Below are 21,733 nucleotides of genomic sequence, written 5' to 3' on the forward strand. Positions count from 1 at the left end.
GTACAGTGTTTATTGCAGGACACCAAGCAAGGAGTATGGGGCAGTTAATGCTCAAAACACTCCAACTCCCCTATGGGTTTCAAGAAAGCATTTTTAAGGCAAGATGAAGGAGGGGGAATCCTAGGGTATGTGATTCAGCTCGTGCACAATTCTCTGATTAGTTGATGGTGAGGTAACAGGGTCCTATCTAAGGGGTTAAAATTATCAATCCTTAGGCACCAGTAGCTCTGAGGACAATCTGTTCATGGTCATCAAGTAGTTACTTTCTTCCATTTCATGGTGGTTTTAGCATCTGTAAAACAATTCAGGAAATGTGCCCCAGATACAATTATCTAGGTACTTCACAGAAGACCTAAAGCAGAAGATATGGGGGAGAGGTCTATCCTGGGAAGGGCCCTTAGGGTCCTGCTGGGTTACAGGATGAAAGCATCTTGAACAACATTTAAAGGATCTTGTTACTAGTTGTAAAAAAAATTGTAGACTCTATATGGAAGAGAAACCCACCAAAGTTCTTTGAGTAGTTTATTTGTTGATATTTAAGCCTATAAAATTCTGGGAATAATCATAGGTGTGAGTCTTGGCATCAAGTTATTAGTTTAAAAAGTGAGTATACTTTTTGAGTCTAGATATAATATTTAGTCTTCAGCATAGAAGTATTACTTAGTATTATTTAATACATTTCATTCCATGAATTACTTTCATCCATTTAAGAGAATCTAACACTATAATTTATATTCTAATTCCCCAGAAATGTTAATATATTTTCAATTTTTATTTGCAATAAAAAGGGACTGAAACACATTGCTTACCAAAAATGCATCATTTAAAAAATTAATATTAGAACTGCAAAATAATATTAGTGACCTAAATGACAAAAAAAAAAAATTTCAAATTACCTAATTGGAAGTATATTATCATTTCTGACACTCTCTTACCAGTTAAATGTTATTTCAATGGGTACTTTGTTTAGCAGCAGCAGTGTCTCAAAGAGCAGCAAGCTGTGTAACCTTGATAAGACTTAGGTGAAAGGAATACATATGACTTTAAATGAATTAAACCTTGGGCCCTTCATGACTCCTTCAGTGATTGTACAAAAAAAAAGTGAGAACAAAATACTTTTAATTTTAAAATACTGATAATTTCACTCTCTGCTGTCAAAAAATTTATTAGAAATAGTGTGAATGTGTTATACTACAGCAAAGGTAACAATTCTGTGGAAATCCTTAAAAATAAAACTATTTCTATTATTGCAAGGGAAAATTATCATGAAATTGAAATGACAAATTATATTCCACTGAGGCAACATTGCAGTCAAATATCTAAGCATGAAAAGTCTAAAATAATTACAGAATTTTGTCAGGATAGAAAAAAATGTTTATATTTAGAGAAAGTTTAAAAATGGACAATGGAGACAGAGTAAACTTGCTGGCTGAAAATCAAATATGTTCTCTACTCCACCTAGTTGAAGTCCTTTTTGGTAAATACTGAGTGAGAGTTTTTTAAGGAGCCCTTGATATAAACCACCTGCATTTAATATTGCTGTATCTTGTGTGTGCCTTGGGGTGACATATTATTTTGGAAAATATTGTGAACAATTAAAATTATAAAAGCAGATGGATATTATATTCATGAAACAGGGAATAAAGATATTTATATGCTATTATGATAAAATACTTTAAAAGAAATCAAGTATTGTACATACTCTACCCAAAATATGTCATAAAAATGTAAGAAGCTGGAAATGCTCCAGCAATGCAAAATCTAGAATATTTTGTGGTAAAAATTGCCACAAAGAGGTGAGTTAGAGGCTGCAAATGAATTCAGTAGTATTAGCAGTAAAATTCTTCCTATGAAACCTGGGGTCCCTGAGCTTTAGTATCTAGTTGAGCAATCATTGAAGAACTTTGATACTGAAAAACAGTTTGGAAAACTTGTGCCTACATTACTTGGATATGCATTTAATAACTGCTTGGTGGGTATCTCTTTCACTATGGGAAATTATGATTGATTAATCTATAATTCCCCAATCTCAGAATCTAAGGACATTGCCGTGACTCTCTATGTTCTCCACAATTCCCATCCTAGAATATCATATGCACACACACACACGCACACGCACATGCACACACACACACGCACACGCACACAGAAATTAGAAAGTTATTCACTCTCAATTTCTATAATGTGAAGTTTTCTGTGATTCTTAGAATAAATTACAACTGAATGGTACTCTCAAAATATTATTTTATTAGTTCTTTCATTAGAAGAGTTTACCTCACTCATTCCAGACTTTAAGAGCATATTATAATTTTCTCTTTATTAAATTGAATAATTAATAAATGACATAAACTTATCTCTATTTAGTTTTTCAATTAAAAAGTTATCTGGACTTTTACTCAGTGGAGATGGAAAACAGTTGCAAACTGTATAATTATGTTTGCACCTATTTAAAAAGATAAAAGAATATGAAGCCTCAATTCTAATATCAGACCTGCATATTGAAAGTTACTCTATAAGAGAACAAACTCATTTTCTCTCAATTTAAGCAGAAATTATTTCTTCAATATTGATATATTTGCTGTAGAAGTTAAAGGTATTTTTTAAAGTACAGTTTTAAATTTTATTTTTTGAATGATTTGAAATTTAAACAATGTTTGACACTTAAGGAAAGGTAAAATAACTTAGAATTTATATTAAATTTAAAGGCTGTGAACAAAGTTGTTTAGTACATGGTATAAGAGCTTCTCTGAAGTTTCTTTTTACTTCATGTGAAGTCAAATAATAATGATGCTCTCATACAATGTTTTGTCCTTCACATGGTGTATCAATTAATATTTGTTTTTGTAATAAACCACCCCTCACATATTAGTGTCTTAAAAGAAAAGCCATGTATTTAACTCATGATTCTTAGGTCAGCAATTGGGGCTGTTCTTCTAGTCTGGGCTGGGCAATACTTAGCCAGTTTCAATCAAGTTTCTGCTGGGCTCAACCTATGTCTGGGGCAGGTTGATTTGTAATGGCAGGATAGTTAGGACAAATTGGGCCTCTTCCACATGTCTCTTATCCTCCAGTAGGCTATTCTTGTCTTGTTTACATGGTGGTCACAAGGCTCCAAGTGATAAAGGAGTGTGTGGAAGGCCTTGGAGACCTGGGATCAAAATTGGCATAATTGTTCACAATATGACTCGTTCTGTGTCTGATTTACCTAAGCAAGTCCAAGCCAGCTTCCAGTCAAGGTTTAGAGAAATGAATTTCATCTACCTGTGGGAAGATGTTCAAAGCACTGTGGCCATTTTTGTAACCTACCACACATGGAGGACATGTTGAATGGTTATACATGAGTTTTTAACAATGTAGTCCAAGATCTCAAAAAGAGATCTTGTCTTTCTCAAAAGAGAGCCTGCAGAGTTGCAGCAATGGAAAAGTACCTTGTTTAAAAGAGATTTCTTTTTAATATTTTATTGAATGAAATAAAATAGATAAGGAGAAACCTATATTTCATGATCAGATCAATTTCTTTTAACACAAACATGACAATGTAGGAAGAAACCAAACGGATCTCCTACAAACATACCATTAAGCTCCATTGAGCACATAATTGTATTTCCTGTTGCTAATCAAGATCAGTCGCCTCATCTAACATATTAACCACACACGTTGACTGCTTCATCTGTGACATGAAAAAGCCCAAATGGCCAGAAGGCAAACTCAAATTTGAGCTCAATGGATACACCAATTAACCTATATAATGGAAACTTTTCCCCCTTGGTTACAAAGGCTTATAAAATGTGGAGGAAAAAGTCACAGTGATGGGAAGCAAACCTTTTAATTTTATGAGGTAGAAATAGTTTGCTGCATCATTCCTACTTCCATCCATTGTTTCCTGAATTTGAGTGTACTGGCTATATTTGAAACAACTCCTATATAGTGTACGAGCTAATAGCACAGACTCTGTCCTGTAGTAAAGCATCCTACACTCACCAAGTAGGATCTCCCACCTGGAACATAAACCAAATCTTCACAGGCCTGAGACCCTTTTTTGTATTTGTGACAATGAGGGAGGGTAAAATCCATAAATTCTCTAATCTTCAGTTTGTTAAATAAACTTTTTGCTTCAAATAAGAAAATGTCCCATAGTTAGAAGCAATGTTGAATGGAATAAGACGATGAATAAAGCTTTCAACAAATTTCCAACTTATGGTTCTAGCAGAAGCATAGATGGCAAAGAAAGTAAATCAATATTCTATTCCATTCTATAAACCACTTGCATTTCCATAATAGTTTGTCTCCAATGTAATCAACCTGACACCAGTATATTCATTTGGGGGCTTATAGCTGGTCACTATTATAGGCCAGGAGGGCACTCAGTACTTACAGTAACCAGGAAAATCTTGGTAAGAAAAATTCATATCACTTTTTGCATGTTCAACTTAATTTCCAAATCTGTGCCTTCTTTGTTCATACAACAATTATGTAAATACTGTGGTGGTTGGGGAAATAAGTCAACTGACATTTTCCAGGTAAGAGATCTTAGATAATTAAGAGGGTTTAGGTCTTTTTGAGCATTTACATGGGACACAGTCTCACTATTAACTTTGAAGAAGAAGTTTATTTGAACAAGAAGTTTACTCATGTAATTTTCTCCAGAGTTCATTTTCAATCATTTTTTCTAGTACTTATTTTCTAATCCTGTTCCTACAAATCCCTGACCAACCAAACAAATTATTAATAACAGACCATGGGGCTTCCCTGGTGGTGCAGTGGTTAAGAACCCATCTGCCAATGTAGGAGACAAGGATTCGAGCCCTGGTCCAGGAAGATCTCACATACCACAGAGCAACTAAACCTGTGCGTCACAACTACTGAGCCTGCTCCCTAGAGCCTACGAGTCACAACTACTGAGCCCACACACCACAACTACTGAAGCCTGCGTGCCTAGAGCCCATGCTACACAACAAAAGAAGCCACCACCATGAGAAGCCTGCACACTACAACGAATGAATTGAGGTAGTAGTGTGACAAAAAGAACTGTTGGGGTAATTGTGTCATCCTTTCATGTAGCCTTCATGTACCTATAGGATGTCTTCTGGGTCAAACCACATACACTGGAAGATGGAATTATGTTGCCCACATATTTTGATTTTATGAGTCAAGTAGCATATAGTTCACAATAGAGAGTTAGTAACAGAGTCCATTATTATTCCATGCTCTTGTTCTAATCTCAATGAGGACTAAATAATAAGCCAGAATTCTGTGTTTAAAGATAAATAAAACTCGTTGAAGAAAGAGTTAATTTGCACGAAAAACAACTGTTGTGTTTCCAAAAGAACTTGTCAATGTCTGATACTTTATGTATCAATGTATTCTCTAAGTTAGTACAGCCATTCTTTCCAGTTCCACTATTCAAACCTAGTTGCCTTAAGGGCAATGCATTAGGTGGATTAGAGTTAAGCATTTCTTCCAAATTTAAAATATCTTAAGCACTATGCTACTTTCTTTTCTTCATTCAAATGAAACAATTTGCCTTTCCCTTTGGAGGGTATTTTCTAACATATTACAGATCACAACACCCTAAGTAACTTTATGAACGCAGACCCCTCACTTTCTGTGGAATTTATTGCTCAGTTTGGTACCAAATTTTTCCCAATAACAGTATGTGCTATTTACAGCTCATCATATTATCTTGGCAGGTGTCTCAATGTATTAGATATGAATAGTGATCTATAGGATGATGAGATGCTCAAACACTCTCCAGTGTAAATAGATACTAATCCAGAAACATTATGGACCCTGGGGCAAAGTGCGGAAGGTGGCCTGCTTGGTTTAACAATTCCGGATCAACTGCTATAGATAAGATGTGGCTGTGATTTTTTTTTTTTTTTCAAAAAACACTTTTCTTCAGAAACCACATCTCTAACAGCCACTGAAAATGGAGTCATTGTTTGATTATAATAAATCAAATTTATTTAAGTGTGGATGTAATAAAAAGTTCATAATCCTTGCATATTTCAAACATTTAATGAAATGTTTCTTTTGGTTAATCATGTTGGTAGGAAAATTAGCTAGTTTGTTATGTTTGTCAGAGAGCTAACAGGGAACTCTGCCAATGACTTTATATACCCATTCCAACTGTACACTTAGAAATTGAGAAAATAACCACAGGCTGTGTTTACAGAACTACTGAATTCACTAAGCAATTGAAATACACCAAATTTGATTTGTCCAGGTGGCAATTTGGACCATAAGCTACCAATATTTTTCTTGATCACTAATTACTGAAACGATTTCCATTTTCCTTTCCTTGGCTCAGTTCCTTGGTTATAAGTGCCAGATACCTGGTACCTTGTACAATTCCCTTCAGGGAATGTCAGGTGGTAGCTACATAATATGAATTTTTGCTAAAAATGTGGAGTCATTTTTCAAGGATACTTTCCCCTCAGTCAAGTGTTTCTATCTCTGAGAACTGACATAAAATTGAGAAATTTAGTAAGGACCATAAATATTTGAGATGGCTGAAGTTTCTGTTGTTGTTTATCTTGTTTATTTTGTTTTGTTTTAAAATTTTTTGTTTGACCAAAAAGTGAGGGAGGAAGTTTTCTAGTTTTCCAGTATGATATATTTATTTATTTTTGTCCTATGATACCAAGATCAATTGGTCAATATTTTATTTTCCTATTGTTCTACCATTCTGATGACTATACTGATTCTGCTGTTCACTGTGACATCACACCAATGTTTCTGATTGCTGAATGCTGCTACATTATTCTGTTACTCTGTTATCTCATCCTCCCCAGTGAAATCAGGGAGTCCATTCCAGTGGAAATATAGTTCTTTCATTACTAACCTTAAAATTATTTTCAATGATACTAATACTCCCTTCACCAATATATGTTTCAATACTTCAAAATAATGGATATCTTTTGCACTCTCTTCTGGAACAAATTTGGATTTGCCAAAATGCACTGAATATGATAAATCTACTCAACATTTCTATCAAGAGGTTTCTAAACTTTATTTAATGTTTCTATTTAACCCAGGTTTCATTTAACCAATAAAGTTTCAAATCAGAATAATTTTAGAAGTGCAGGTTCAAACATTAAAGTCAGAATCTCTAAAAAGTTTCCTTTTATTGATAATTATTACATAGTCTTTCAACATAGAACATGAAAGGAGCATATAATGCTTTAGAAATACCTAAGTCTTTGGAATGTAACATAAATGGGTTTGAATCCATCCTCCAAAATGTATTTGATCTATCACATTGGATGAGTTTTGGAATCTTTATGAGTATCATTATCATCAAGAGAAACATCATTATAATATAAAATTGTACTTCATATAAAGGTCATTGTGAGGATTAAATAAATGTCTACTAAATGGCAATGTTATAAAAGCAAGCTATTATTAAAAATAAAATGAAATGGTGGTAACTCAATTAAAGTTTCCATAATTGTCTACCAGATCGCTAAAGTGTTTAAATAGAATGCGTTAAAACCTCAGATATGAGTTTTTTAAACTATGTGACAGTTAAACATTCTTGTCTAAACCATGTGTATGCTTTTAATGCTAGCCATATATAGTAGCTGAATGCTTCTGAAACTGAATTCAAAAAATATATACTAAAACATTGTATGTATACAGGCAATACAAACACTAATCTTTAATTTGAATTACTGCACACAAAGCAGTTCCATGTTGACAGGTAACTATTATTTGTGAGAAGATGATATATTACTTTAAGTTCTCCTGACTGTCTTTATGTATATTTCTTTTACTCAGGACAGTTGCGATTAAATAATTCATTAAAAGACCATGTGCTATGCCATTTGTCATATGCTATATTTAAGTAGTCTACTCTATTTCTTGCTTGAGTACTAATTAATTTAGTAAACACTTCATTACCTTTCTAAAAATAACTGACTCTGTTTTAAGATAATTATTAAACTATTGCAGCATCGACAGCTTAAGTACACATATATATTTTTCTTAATAGAAAATTCACAGGGTATAGGGCAAACTTTATAATATCCCTGTAGTTATGTTTAATTTTAGTCTTTCTTTATAGGTTTGGCTTTGCCTTAAGCTACATAATATTCATTTTTAACATAGTGTTAACTAGTAATTGAAAGATAATAATATGTTGCACTCAATGAAGGGAAAGCCACTTAAAAATGTAAAAAGACACTTATGTGATTTTTTTTAATATCACACATGACTCACTGATTATCCAGACACAAAGAGTTCATTAAAAAGTGTGCACTCTCCTATTCTCAAGAGGTCTTCTTAAACTTTTCATCTTCCCTCACAATTGTGTAGACTCTGGCTATTTGCTTTTCCTATTTGATGTAGGGAGTAGATCTATTTCTTTATTTTTGCTTTTGTCTCCCTTGCCTGAGAAAGAATATCTAAAAAAAATGTTACTAAGGCCAATGTCAAAGAACATACGGCTTATGTTTACTTTTAGAAGTTTTATGGTTTCAGGCCTTACATTTAATTCTTTTTGAATTTATTTTGTGCATGGTGTGAGAGTAGTCCAGTTTGTTTCCTTTGCATGTAGCCATTTAGTTCTCCCAACACCATTTATTAAAGGTGCTGTCCTTTACTCATTGCATATTCTTGCCTCCTTTGTTGTAGATTAATTGCCCATATTAGTGTGGGTTTATTTCATTTGTGCTTGGTTTTTTGCCAGAGGATTCCATGCCTGGGTATATATCCCAAGGAAATGAAAACACTAATTTAAGAAGATATACACACTCTTATGTTCATTTCAGCATTATTTACAATAGCCAAGATATGGAAGCAACCTAAGTGCCCATCAATAGATAAATAGATAAAGAAAATGTGATATATATGCAATGTATACATGCATACAATGGAATATCACTCAACCATTAAAATTGAATGGAATTTTGCCATTTGTGACAACATGGATGGATCTAGAGTGTATTATGAAATACACTTAATAATAAGTTAGACAGGGAAAGACAGATACCATATGATTTCACTTATATGTGGAATCTAAAACACAAAAACAAATGGACAAACATAACAAAACAGAAACAGAGTTATAGATACAGAGAACAACAAGTGGTCGCTAAAGGGGAGGTGGGGAGAGGAAAGTAATAGTTGAGGGAGATTAAGAGGTGCAAACTTCCAGTTGCAAAATAAATGAACCATGGGTAAGAAATGTACAATGTGAGAAATTTTTTTTTTAAAACTGACTTTTGCTTAAGAATAACATTTTTTAAAGATACTATTTTACTGCTTCCCCTTAAATTTCTTACTACTATTTGGAAAACAACTAGCCTTTTTATAAAAAATGAAGTCTATTTCTTAAAACAACAGATCAAGAATGAGTCATTTATTTCTCCCATGTGCACAAATGACAGTGTGGACACGCACAAATGACAGTGTGGGCACACACAAATGTACAACAATAAGTAGGGCCTAATAGAAAACCACAGAACAGTCAAAAGCTGAATGATTGAATATGTGTTTCACAACAATAAAAGACTTAGGAATATGTTTTCATTTGGATAATGATTGGTTTCCTATGCATTAATGACTAAAACCTGAAATGTCAGTAGCTCATCAATTACTGTCTAGTAGTGTCCAGTGATGGGCTTTCTTCTCAGACTTCATTTTCAAGCCATAATAGAATTTCATAAAACATTTCTACTTGTACTTAATTTTGACTTTCAATAAGTTTTTTATTTCAAGCAGGAAAAAGGTATGTTTCTAAAGACAATATTTTAAGATCATATTGGTCTTACTTGAGACAAAGCCCTTTGCAAGTACAATGATCTTAAGACAGAGGAAAATATAAAGCTTGTCATTCTCAGTGAAGAGAAAAATGAGCTCAGTAAAACTGGCTAACTATTGCTATATAACCAGTTTTACTTGATATCCTGAAGTCTTTGTAGTCTGCTTTATTAATGCATACAACAAATATGTAATAAATGCTCATTTTGTGCCCAAGAATCGTATAAAAAGTACTAAAGTAACAAGCATAATTAAGTCCTTGATCCATCACTCCCTATGGAAAAGTAACAGTGTGGAGAGTTATTTTTACTGAAATTGAGTAAAAAAGAAATGAATTTTCAAAGGTATAAATCAGAGGTTAAAATGACAAAAAACAGATATTACCTACATTTATCTATTAACTAAATAAAAGTAAGACAAAAATCTGAACTTATTTGCAGATGCTATGCAAAAGAAATTCTATAGATTCTATGTTTTCCAAATGGGACCTTACCTAATAAATAAAAGTAAAATACTAAGAAAATAAATACATAACCACATCATACATAGATATAATACTTAGCTTTTTAAAAGGAGAATAAAGTAAACCAGGATCACATATAAGAGATATTTTTCAAAATTAACATACACATTATGTTCAAAATAAAACATTAATGTATATGGTAACAGGAATAACAAAATAAAGGAAAAAAATCTTATTACCTATAAATTAGGCAAGGGGCATGGAAAAATGTCTTCTTAAATGTCTCTTAAAGAAAGAGATAAGAACATACAAAAGAATACATTTCATAAGTAGGCAACATAACTTGAGAAATGATGTAAAACAGTGAAATTAAAATTAAAGTGTGTGTTAAAAGTGGTCCTTCTAATAAGACAGAATATGTGATTACAATATTAGTTATTACTGTGTAATAGACTAGCCTGACATTTTCCTGCTGTGGAATATGGCTAAGAGTTACTCAAAGTTCTTTGAGAAGGTAGAGCATATAACTGAAATTCATATGCAAAAAGATTGATTTGGAGGTGCATGTATCATGTAGGAAAGCTAATTGAGAAATTGTAGCAATGAATGTAGAAATGACTTAAAGATTTGGCATGGTAACAAAAATTTGACAATACCTTCTTCCCAACTCCACAATAGTCACTGGAGACATTACAGAAATAGCCCTTTTGAGAAGCAAAGGGTTTGCAGTAAATAAAAGTCAAAAGTTAGAAAGAAGGGAGTATATCTAATCACTAAAGTTTTCAAGAATTGAAGAAGGTAAGCCAATTATTTGGGCAGTGACAGTGGTGGAATTGGTTCTAGTTGCTGGACGCGTAGGGTTGTTATAAAGTAAGAGGCACCCTATATTGATAACTTTTTCTTGATGTTTGACTCTTATTTTCAAAGAAGGACTACATAGAATGCTTATTATGACAATGAACAGTTAAGTTAGTGTAACAGAATGACAAGAATGAACCAGAAGGAGTAAAACATACATCTGAAGCTACCAAAGATGAGTGTAACCCGTCTTCTTCCAAAAATGTTGGCTACTTGACTGTTTAAGAGAACATAGGCATGTATGGGACTATATCAGTCAATAAGTCTTGATATTCACACACAGCATGAAGGAAAGAAAACAATGTCAGTGATATTTCCATTGGCGACAGAACTAAGAGCTAACTGAAAAAGGGAAGGTAATTATGAGGATGGGTTGCAGAGAAGCAAGTTATGTAAAAAGATAAAAAGTGGGCTGATGTCAGCAGTGGTTTTGGTTGTGACATGGTTTGTAGGTATTATGTGGGAACTGGAGATGGTGATTAGAGAAAAGAGCTGTATTGTTGATGGAGCATATTGACTTATAATGAATAATTTGTCTTGTTTAGCATTGTAATGATTTACAAAAAATATGAAAGCTAATTAGAACATTCACAAGATAATGAAAATGTGTGCAACATGTCCAATATGCCATTCAAAGGAAGTAAATAAATTGGATATAATGTTAATATCATACAAAATTGTTGGTAAAATGTGCATAACATAACTTTACGTATTACAGTACAACATAGGTCACATTCCTCTCATTTTCCATCGATTCCCTAAGTTCTTTTTCTGTCACTCAATTTGAACTAGAAACAATATGTCAAATGGTATCATTTTATGCCATCTACACATCAAAATATAATTTGTCTACTGAGTGTTGTAAACTTTCTCTAGTGCATTTTATCCAGATATTTTCTTTCAGGGACAATTGTCTTTTAAGAGTTTCAATGCATTTCCTGACAGGTGAGTCCTAGAAACTTTTTTGCCAATAATTTAAAAATAAAAATGTGGCCTACTTAGAAAATCACTGCAGTATCAAATACAATTTGATACCTTAAGAAATTGAAAAATAAAATTACATTTCCTTCACTGTTTCTGCCAGCAGTTCTATTAATGTTCATTTGAAATACATCTTATTTCAAGTTAAAAACTTTATTTTATCTTATTTTTATAGTTCCACTTCATGATAATTTTATAATTACCTTTTAGATAATTCTAGAAATTAATTATTCAACCAAATATAAAAAATTTTTTCACCCACTGCTATGAAATTCAAATACTCTCTGTGTGGGAGGAGGTCTAAAGTTTTACTTCATAGTTTGTTATTCCTATATTATCAATTCATTTTTATTGATTAAAACTACTATTAGATATTAAGAAACTGAAGGAATGAAGAGGTTTTCTTTTTAATACTTTAAATTTTTAGAAAGTTTTAGGTTTGAAATAAAACTGAGAGGAAGGTACAGAGATTTCCCATATACTTCTGCGCCCACACATGCATAGCCTCCCAATTATCAGCATCACTCATCAAACTTACAGCTATAAATAAAATAATGTCAGAGGGATGTAGTGTACATATAGGAAATATAATCAATAATATTGTAACAACTTTTTATGGTGACAGACTGGTCTTATTTCAGTGATATTTTATAATGCAGAGAAATATCAAATCACTATGTTGTGCACCTGAACCGAATATATTGTATGTTAATTATAACTCAGTTTAAAAGATATTACATTATTTACTACCCTGACACACCATAATCATCCAAAGTCCATAGTTTATCTTAGGATTCACTCTTGGTGTTTTATATTCTACGGGTTTGGACAGAAGTATAATGACATTACAATATCCTATAGAGTATTTCAGTACCCTAAAAATTCTCTGTGCTCCACCTACTCATCTCTCCTCCTTCCCACTCTTGTCAACCACTGATCATTTTACTGTCTCCATAGTTCTGCCTTTTCCAGAATGTCATACACTTGTAATCATATAGTACGTATCCTTTTCAGATTGGCTTATTTAAGGTTCCTTCATGTCTCTTCATGGCTTGTTAACTCATTTCTTCTTAGTGCTACACTACCTGGAGGCCACTCAACTTGTCTGAAATCCTTCATGTGTGAGTAACTTGGTAGGTAACCCCTGGTCCCCAACCCCTCTTCCCTGGGCCTGCAACTGGGCAGGGTTGCTCTTCACACCACCTCCCAGGCTAAAGCCACCACAGGACATGCAGAGGGAATACTGTCCTTCCCTTCCTGGCTGCTGAGCCAGTTGGTTCCCAAACCTTGCCCTCTTGTCCAAACTCAACTCTGTGTGACCTTGGGAAAGTTACTTAACCTCTCTGTGCCTCAGTGTTTTTGTCTGAAAAATGAATATGGAAGCAAATGCCACCCCAAAGAGGGTCCTGGAATTAGTAAGATCTGAAGTTAGTGTGGAGGGTTCTTTACTCACCCCACTTGCTTGTCTCTCTAGAAATTTTCAACCCCCTTCCAAGGGCTTGCACCTGAAAGCATCCACCTGGTCCTCCAACCCTGTCTTCCTGAGCCTCCTCTGTGCACCTCACAGAGCCCGTCCTTGTGAGAGTTCCCTGCTCTTAGTTCCTCACCCACTCCAAACTCTTGGCCCTAGCCCCCTAACTCCCTGCCTCTTGCTTCTCTTCTTCACTACATAACAAAACTCCTCACCCACTGCTCCTCCCTTCCTTCTGCTCCTCATGCCACCCATTCTGGGATCTCCCCAACAACCCCCCCAGTAAAAGTCTCCAGGGGTCTCCACTATCTGCCAAGATCCCTCACTCTCCTTTCTCTCTAATCACCAACCTATTTTTGGATGTGCCATATTGCAGGATCCTGAAATCATATTACTTGTTGAAAATTCACATTTTATAAGTTGAATTCTCTGTGAATTTTCAGAACTATGTTAGGAGAAATATTCTATAAAAGACTGAATTTCCCACTTGTCAAACACATGGAAGTCAGAGACACCAAGATTTGAAGGCTTATGTTAATATCACCACCTTTGGGATTACCCCTTGGTGAGACCATGGGCCTTGAGCTTACATATGAGGTTATTAGAAGTTTGCACAAAAGAACTCATAGACTGAAGGATTAGGTAAACAGATACAATGAGGTTTTGTATATTAATTTCAAATATCTTTATTTAGTTTTTCTAATAAAATAAATATATTATTCTGGTTTTCTTCATCTCCACTGCCATTCACTAGTCAAAACTACCATCATCTGGATTAGGCACCCTATGCACTTGTCATTTCCATTCTTTCTCTGCTCCGAGTCATTTGCCACTTTTAGAATCCACTTTATAGTTACTGTGATTTTTTTAAAGCTATAGATCTGATCAGTTTTGCAAACTTACTTACCATCCATCTATGTCTTTCTACCCTTAAGTTAAAACTGGGGACATTTTGCATCAAAAGGCAAAAATCCAAAGAACACAGCTATCTGATGTTAGAATAAAACATGTCTATACAAATGTTTCCATGTGTTACTTATTCCCATTGTAAAGGTATTATAAACTTCATTTACAATATTATTTTGAAATATTATAAATCTTGAAACATGGGACTATTAATATTATTTTTCAACACACCAGGTTTTTCTATGTAAATTACAATAAACACTTTGGAAAGTATTTTGCAAGATATGACCTGTCAAATCACTTTAAAAGGGTTATATGAGTATTTGCTCTGATGTTTTTAACATATTGAAACTGTGTAACCTAAAATAAATGTGATTCAATTAAGTCAGTATTCATAAGATAACAATGAGAATATTCACAACTGTGTCCTTAAAGAAAAAAAGCTATTTTTATCATAATCTAATTAATTTAAGCTAATTTTATATATTTGGTTAAAATTATATTTTTAAGAAACAGAATATTGATGATAAATATTAAAAATATTTCAAACAAATAGCAAAATAAATTCATTAGAAGAATTGGCTAGATTTTTTTCTCATTGAATAATTCATTTGGTGCATAATCTAGGAGAAGCATCTTAATGCCTATTGTTAAATCAGAATTAGTGAAGAGGAGTTTGCACAGTCTTGAGCAGATACATCTACATGTGGAACAGCTCCTACAGAACACCCACTGAACGCTAGTGGAAGACCTCAGACTTCCAAAAAGGCAATAAAATCTCAACATAACCAGGTAGGGCAAAAGAAAAAAGAAGGAAAAAACAAAACAAAACAAAACAAAACAGAGACAAAGGAATAGGGACGGGACGGTACCTGCACCTCTGGGAGGGAGCTGTGAAGGAGGAAAAGTTTCTGCACACTAGGAAGTCCCATCATTGGCGGGGACAGTGGAAACTTCAGAATCTCAGAGGAAAGCACAGCAACAAGGGTGCGGAAGGCAAAGCGGAGAGAAGTCTGCACAGAAGGTTAGTGCCGACCAGCACACTCCAGCCTGAGACACTTGTCTGCCTACAAAAGCAGGTGGGTTCTGGGTGCTGAGGCTTGGGCTTTGGATGTCAGACCCCAGGGAAAGCACTGGTGTTGGCTGTGTGAAGACAGACAGACGGGGCTAAGGAGCCACAGCTGAAGGAATCCAGAAAGAAGTGTGAGCTTGCTAGAAGAGGAAATGGACCATTTTTGCAGGATGCATGAGGAGAGGGGTGTGATCGCCACAGGAGCTTCTTGCTCTGTGCACTCACAGATGGCAGGGAACTGCCTACACGAGCTCCAGAGACTGGCATGAGCAGAGGTTCTTATCTCGGACTCCAGAAGCAGGCACAATGGCTACTGCTGTCACTGCTGCCACCGTGGGTCCTATGAGCAAGCACAGGTCACTGCCCACACCTTCCTGGGACCCTGTGCTGAGGGTCCTGTGATCTGAGACCGACTTCTCTGGGAGAGCGCAAGGTGCACCTCAGGCTTTTGCAAATTTCTGTTGGCCTATGCTGCCACAGGCACTCCCCACACATCCCAGTTGTGACTACCTTACCCTTCCTCTCTCACAGCTGAGTGAGCATGTGAGCCCTAATCAGCCACTGCTTTCGCCCCCTCTTGCCAGTGCGGGGAACAAACACCTGAGTGTGGCCCACACACAGAGGTTGGGACAAAACCAAAGCTGAACTCCATGGGCAGTGTGACCAAAGAAGATGGAGGGAAATCTCTGTGTACAGCAGCAGGAGCAGTGGATTAAATCCCTGCAATTGGCTTGGTAAACCCTGCATATGTGGAATATCTGAATAGACAATGAGTGTTCCCACAATTGAGGCTGTGGACTTTGGGGGCAACTGTGGACTTTGGGGACAAGTAAACACAAGAGTAAGGTCAGATCAGAGTATGAGGTGGCCCCACAGTGCTAACAGCAGGTCCAGAGACCTACCTAGAAGTATTGGAGGACTTCCTGGGGAGGTAGGGTTTGGCTGTGGCTCACTGTGGAGGCAAGGACACTAACAACTGAGGGCCCAGGAAAATACTATTATTACTACTATATTTTTTCATTTTGTTCCATTGTTGTTCTTTATTATTCTTTTAATTTTTATTTACTTTTTCCTTTTTTTAGTTTTTATGCTTTTATTTTTAATACTTAATTTTTTCTATTTCTACTTTACATTTTCATTATATTGTATTTTTTCCTTTTTTGTTGTTTTCATTTGTTCATTTGTTTGGCTTTGTTTTAATCTTCTTTTTCTATTTTTACTTTACTTTTTTGCTGTTTTGTGTTTTTTCCTTTTGTTTTCTTTTCTTTTGTTTTTATCTTTTTTCATAGTTTTTGTGTGTGTTTTCATGCTTCCTTTGCCTTATTTTAGTTTGCTTTCTGCTTTTGATTTCTTTTTGTTTTTTTGTTTTTGTTTTTGTTAATCTAGTTATTAGTGTTTGTTTTCGGTTTTTTTGGTTCATTTATTTGTTTGGTTGCTCTTTTCTTTATGTTTTCTCTCTTTTTCTTTATTTTGAGGATGTGTTTCTTTGTGTGTTTTTGTCTGTTTGATTTTGCCTTTACCATTTGTCTTACGATTTTGTCTGTTCTCTTTCTTTTTTTTTTTTTTTTTTTCTGCACTGTGAAGCTTGCAGGGGTCGGTCCTGAGCCTCTGAGGTGAGAGAGCTGAGTCCAGGATGGTAGAACACCAGAGAACTACCAGCCCCAGGGAGTATTAATTGGTGAGATATCTCCTAGAGGTCTCCCTCTCAACACTAAGACCCAGTGCCAACCTAAGGCCAGCAAGTTCCAGTACTGGATGTCTCACACCAAACAACTAGGAAGACAAGAACATAATCCCATGCATTAGCAGGCAGGCTGCCTAAAGTCATACGAAGCTCACAGGCACCCCAAAACACACTACTGGATGTGGCCCTGCCCATCAGAGGGACAAGATCCAGCTCCATCCCCTAGAACACAGGCACCAGTCTCCCCAATTAGGAAGCCTACACAAGCCACTGGACAAAACCCACCCACTGGGTGCAGACACCAGAAGTAACAGGAACTATGACCATGCAGCCTGCAGAAAGGAGACCCCAAATGCACTAAGTAAACAAAATGAGAAGACAAAAAAATATGCTGCAGATGAAGGTAAAAACCCACAAGATGAAAAATATGAAGAGGTAATAGACAGTCTACCTGAAAAATAATTCAGAGTAATGATAGTAAAGATTATCCCAAACTTCAGAAATAGAATAGAGAAAATACAAGAAACATTTAATGAGAACATAGAAGAACTAAAGAACAAACAAACAGTGAAGAACAGCAAAATAACTGAAATTAAAAATAATCTAGGGCTTCCCTGGTGGCACAGTGGTTGAGAATCCGCCTGCCGATGCAGGAGACACGGGTTCGTGCCCTGGTCCGGGAAGATCCCACATGCCGCGGAGCAACTAAGCCCGTGAGCCATGGCCGCTAGGCCTGCGCATCCGGAGCCTGTGCTCCGCAACGGGAGAGGCCACAACAGTGAGAGGCCCGCATACCACAAAAAAAAAAAAAAAAAAAAAAAAAAAAAAAAAAAAAAAATCTAGAAGGAATCAGTAGCAGAAGAACTGAGGCAGATGAAGAGAAAAGTGAGCTGGAAGATAGAATGGTGGAAAAAAAACTGCCATGGAGCAAAACAAAAAGAACAAAAGAATGAAAACAATTGATGACAGTCTGAGAGACCTCTGGGACAATATTAAAGAGACCAACATTCAAATCATAGGGGTCCCAGATGAAGAAAAGAAAGAGAAAGGGTCTGAGAAAACATTTGAAGAGATTAGAGTCAAGGAGTTGCCTAACATGGGAAAGAAAATAGTCAATCAAGTCCAGGAAGTGCAGTGACTCACATACAGAGTAAACTCAAGGAGAACATGCTGAGACACATAAAAATCAAACTATCAAAAAATAAATACAATGAAAAAATTTTAAAAGCAACAAGGGAAAAGAGACAAATAATATACAAGGAAATCCCCACAATGTTATCAGCTGATCTTTCAGCAGAAACTCTACAGGCCAGAAGGGAGTGGAAGGATATATTTAAACTGATGAAAAGGAAAAGCCTACAACAAAGATTACTCTATCTGGCAAAGATCTCATTCACTTTTTTTTTTTTAACTTACTAACAGCTTTATTGATGAATAATTCGCAGACCAAAATATTCACTCCTTTAAAGTGTACAATTCAGTGGTCTTTGGTATATTCAAGGAGTTGTATAACTATCACCACTATTTTACTGCTACCCAAGGAAACCTCGGACACAGTAGCAGTCACTTGTCACACTGCTCTCTCCCTAGCTGCCAGGAACTACCAGTCTTTTTGTCTGTATGGATTTGTCTGTCTTAGACATTTTGTATAAATGGAATCATATAGGTTGTGACCCTTTGTGACTGGTTTCTTTCACATAGCATCATGTTTTTAAGTTTCATCCATGTTGTATGTATCAACAATTCATTCCTTTTTATGGTTAACTAATAGTCCACTGCAAGGATTTATCACAATTTATGTATCTATTCATAAGTTGGTGGCCATTTGGGTTGTTTCTACTTTTGGCTCTTATGAATACTGCTGATATGAACATTCAAATACAGTCTTTTCTGTGGACATATATTTTCATTTCTCTTGGATATATGCCTACAAGTAGAATTGCTGGGTCATATGGTAAATATATGTTTAATCAGTGGAGGAAATGCCAGTGTCTTTTCCAAAATGGCTGCACCATTTTACATTCACACTAACAATGTATGAAGGTTCTAATTTCTGCACAACTTTATTGTCTGTCTTTTTTATTATAGCTATTCTAGAATGTGAAGCTGTGTCGCATTGTGGTTTTGATATGCATTTCCCTAGTGACTAATGATGTTGAGCATCTTTTCATGTGCTTATGGGCCACTTGTGTATCTTTTGTGGAAAGATAACTATTCAATTCTCTCCCATTTTTAAATTGGGTTATTTGTCTTCTTGGTGAATTACAAGAGTTCCTTATGTATTCTGGATACATGCCCTTTATCAGATATATGTTTTGCAAATATTTTCTCCCATTGTGCAGGTTATCTTTTCATTTTCCTTTTTTTTAAACATCTTTATTGGAGTATAATTGCTTTACAATGGTGTGTTAGTTTCTATTTTATAACAAATTGAATCAGTTATACATATATATATGTTCCCATATCTCTTCCCTCTTGTGTCTCCCTCCCTCCCACCCTCCCTATCCCACCCTTCTAGGAGGTCACAAAGCACTGAACTTATCTCCCTGTGCCATGTGGCTGTTTCCCACTAGCTATCTATTTTATGTTTGGTAGTGTATATATGTCCATGCCACTCTCTGACTTTGTCACAACTTACCCTTCCCCCTCCCCATATCCTCAGGTCCATTCTCTAGTAGGTTTGTGTCTTTATTCCTGTCTTTCCCCTAGGTTCTTCAGGACTTTTTTTTTTTTTTTTTTAAACTTAGATTCCATATATATGTGTTAGCATATGGTATTTGTTTTCTCTTTCTGACTTACTTCACTTTGTATGACAAACTCTAAGTCCATCCACCTCACTACAAATAACACAATTGCATTTATTTTTATTTATTCATTCTTATATACAATGGAATGAGTAATATTCCATTGTATATATGTGCCACATCTTCTTTATCTGTTCACCCGATGATGGACACTTATGTTGCTTCCATGTCCTGGCTATTATAAATAGAGTTGCAATGAACATTTTGGTACATGACTCTTTTTGAATTATGGTTTTCTCAGGATATATGCCCAGTAGTGGGATTGCTGGGTCATACAGTAGTTCTATTTTTACTTTTCTAAGGAATCTCCATACTGTTCTCCATAGTGGCTTTATCAATTTACATTCCCTCCAACAGTGCAGGAGGGTTCTCTTTTCTCCACACACTCTCCAGCATTTATTATTTCTAGATTTTTTTGATGATGGCCATTCAGACCAGTGTGAGATAATATCTCAATGTAGTTTTGATTTGCATTTCTCTAATGATTAATGATGTTGAGCACTCTGTCATGTGTTTGCTGGCAATCTGTATATCTTCTCTAAATAAATGTCTATTTAGGTCTTCTGCCCATTTTGGGATTGGGTTGTTTGTTTTTTTGATATTGAGCTGCATGAGCTGCTTGTAAATTAGGTCTTTTATACATTTTGAGTTTATTTTTGTGTATGGTGTTATGGAGTGCTCTAATTTCATACTTTTACACGTAGCTGTCCAGTTTTGCTAGCACCACTTATTGAAGAGGCTGTCTTTTTTCTCCACTGTATATTCTTGCATCCTTTATCAAAGATAAGGTGACCATATATATGTGGATTTATCTCTGGGCTTTCTATCCTGTTCCATTGATATGCATTTCTGTTTCTGTGCCAGTACCATACTGTCTTTATTACTGTAGCTTTGTAGTATAGTCTGACATCAGGGAGCCTGATTCCTCCAGCTCCATTTTTCGTTCTCAAGATTGCTTTGGCTATTCAGCATCTTTTGCATTTCCATACAAATTATGAAAAATTTTTTTCTAGTTCTGTGAAAAATGTCAGTGGTAGTTTTATAGCAGTTGCATTGAATCTGTAGATTGCTTTGGGTAGTAGAATCATTTTCACAATGTAGATTCTTCCAATTCAAGAACATGGTATATCTCTCCATCTATTTGTATCATCTTTAATTTCTTTCATCAGTGTTTTATAATTTTCTGCACACAGGTCATTTTTCTCCTTAGGTAGGTTTATTCCTAAATATTTTATTCTTTTTGTTGCAATGGTAAATGGGAGTGTTTTCATACTTTCACTTTCAGATTTTTCATCATTAGTGTATAGGAATGCTGCAGATTTCTGTGCATTAATTTTTTATCCTGCTACTTTACCAAATTCATTGATTAGTTCTAGTAGTTTTCAGGTAGCATCTTTAGGATTCTCTATGTATAGTATCATGTCATCTGCAAACAGTGACAGATTTACTTCCTCTTTTCTGATTTGTATTCCTTTTATTTCTTTTTCTTCACTGATTGTTGTGGCTAAAACTTCCAATACTATGTTGAATTATAGTGGTGAGAGTGGGCAACCTTGTCTTTTTCCTGATCTTATTGGAAATTGTTTCAGTTTTTAACCATTGAGGATGATGTTGGCTGTGGGTTTGTCATATATGTCCTTTATTATGTTGAGGAAAGTTCCCTGTATGCCTACTTTCTGCAGAGTATTTTATCGTAAATGGGTGTTGAATTTTGTTGAAAGCCTTCTCTGCA

This window comes from Kogia breviceps, chromosome 16, assembly GCF_026419965.1.
Source record: "Kogia breviceps isolate mKogBre1 chromosome 16, mKogBre1 haplotype 1, whole genome shotgun sequence".
Lineage (NCBI taxonomy): Eukaryota > Metazoa > Chordata > Mammalia > Artiodactyla > Physeteridae > Kogia > Kogia breviceps.